The following is a 1740-nucleotide window of genomic DNA, read 5'->3' on the forward strand; positions in this document are numbered from 1 at the left end:
CTCAGGTGCACTAACAGGTCACCAACTCGCCACCTGATGCTTTTTGCAAAAGCCTGTTGCTTTGGATCCCTGCTGACCAGTTGGAAGGGAAGCAGGCTGGGGGGGGCAGTGTCCTAAAGTCCTCCTGCTGCACCTGCCGGAAACCTTTTCACTGCTGAGTGGAGGAGGGAGAGTACAGCCTGGAAGACAGGCATTTGGGGAGTCAGCTGGCTGCTGCCCAAGGAGCATAGAGGAAATTTTGATATTTAACCATCAGCTAAGACCTTACTGGAGCAGGTGAGCTGTGTATGACCCAGGACAGGGCCTCCTGGTGGGAAGCCACAGGAACAGATGGCTGCTCGCTAAGGCATTCTCCAGGTGCCTGGGGAGGCGTCCATGCGCAACAGAGGATCCCTTCCGGAGCAGACACTGCAGACGCATGGCCTGGCTGGTGGAGACGTCTTCCCCACAGGGAGGACAGAATGATTTGCACAAGCAGGTTCACTCTCTCCCTGGCCCTGTGCCTGGTCTCTGAGGTGCATTTGTGAGCAGAGGGAGGAGGCCTAGCCCCCCACTGGCTATTCTGTGCAAAGCTAAGTAGCCTGGGGGGCTGGGAGGAAGACCTTGACCTCAGAGCCCTAAACCGTGGCTGACAGCAGACAGCAAGGGGGGCCCTTGGGAATGGCACTTTATTGAGGGACATTTGTCTTCATTTGGAACAGTCTACATCTCATCCCACAGGCGTGCCCTGAGGTTTGAGTCTCCCTGACCCCTACCCAGACTGTCCCTGCACTGCACTGTCCCCACGCTGCATTGAAAGGGAAGCTGCCTCTTAAAGCCCCTCAGAGCCTGGGACACAGATGTCAGCAAAGAATAACGGGAAATTCCCTGTGGCATCCAGAAGGTTCCCAGGACCCTCGCCCAGGAAAGGAGACCCTGGGCAGGGGCAGGCACCTCTCAAACTCAGCCCTCAAAACCTGAATCCTCCTGGGCCAGAGTCTGGAAATTCAAAACTTTATTCAGCATAATAATCATACATTTAGATGATGAAAAAATATGTGCCTATGGTTTTCAGGATACAAACTAAAGAAGTGAATCTTCTGGAAATCCCTGTGGCTGGTCGGGAGGGCCCACACTGTCTTCTCTCTCATGGGAAGAGACTGGTGGGAAGGACTCTCTGCAAAGGCGCTGTAGTATCTGAAAATATCAGTGCACACGATTTAGGTGGGTTTTTGTTGTCGCTGTTGTTTTTCGGGGGAAAGTCTGTGTTTAAAACAGCCTAGATGCTGCCACTAATCTGCAGAGTTGTGAGTCAATCATTTCACTTCCCTGTGCATCATTTTCCAAATATTAACAAAACAAAAACGGAAGCCAGACTGCCTGATCATCAAAGGTGACCGGAGGACCAGAAGCAGAGAGGCTGCGCTGGCTACAAGTTCACCTCTCTGACCCAGATTTCTAATTCAGTGGCCTGGGGGGGGGCAGCCTGGCAGGCTGCAGTTAGCTACCCGGTGCTGGGCACGACCCTTCTTGGGCCAGGTTTAAGGAGCTGTGGAGCGGGAGACACGAAGCACACGGCGCGCCTCGCTCCAGCAGTTGGCATAGGCGCCCAAGCGGGAGGACGACGGCTGGCGCCCAGGGGTGGGGCCAGCAGAGGACTGAATGCCCCCTACCTAAAGGCGGGGTGGGCGGGTCGTCGCGCTAGAACCTGGGGCCGAAGGGAGCGGGCCGCCGCGCTCGCTGGCTCTGCTCGCAAAATTC

The sequence above is a fragment of the Fukomys damarensis genome, unplaced genomic scaffold, assembly GCF_012274545.1.
Source record: "Fukomys damarensis isolate Sample0158 unplaced genomic scaffold, DMR_v1.0_HiC HiC_scaffold_39, whole genome shotgun sequence".
Taxonomy (NCBI): domain Eukaryota; kingdom Metazoa; phylum Chordata; class Mammalia; order Rodentia; family Bathyergidae; genus Fukomys; species Fukomys damarensis.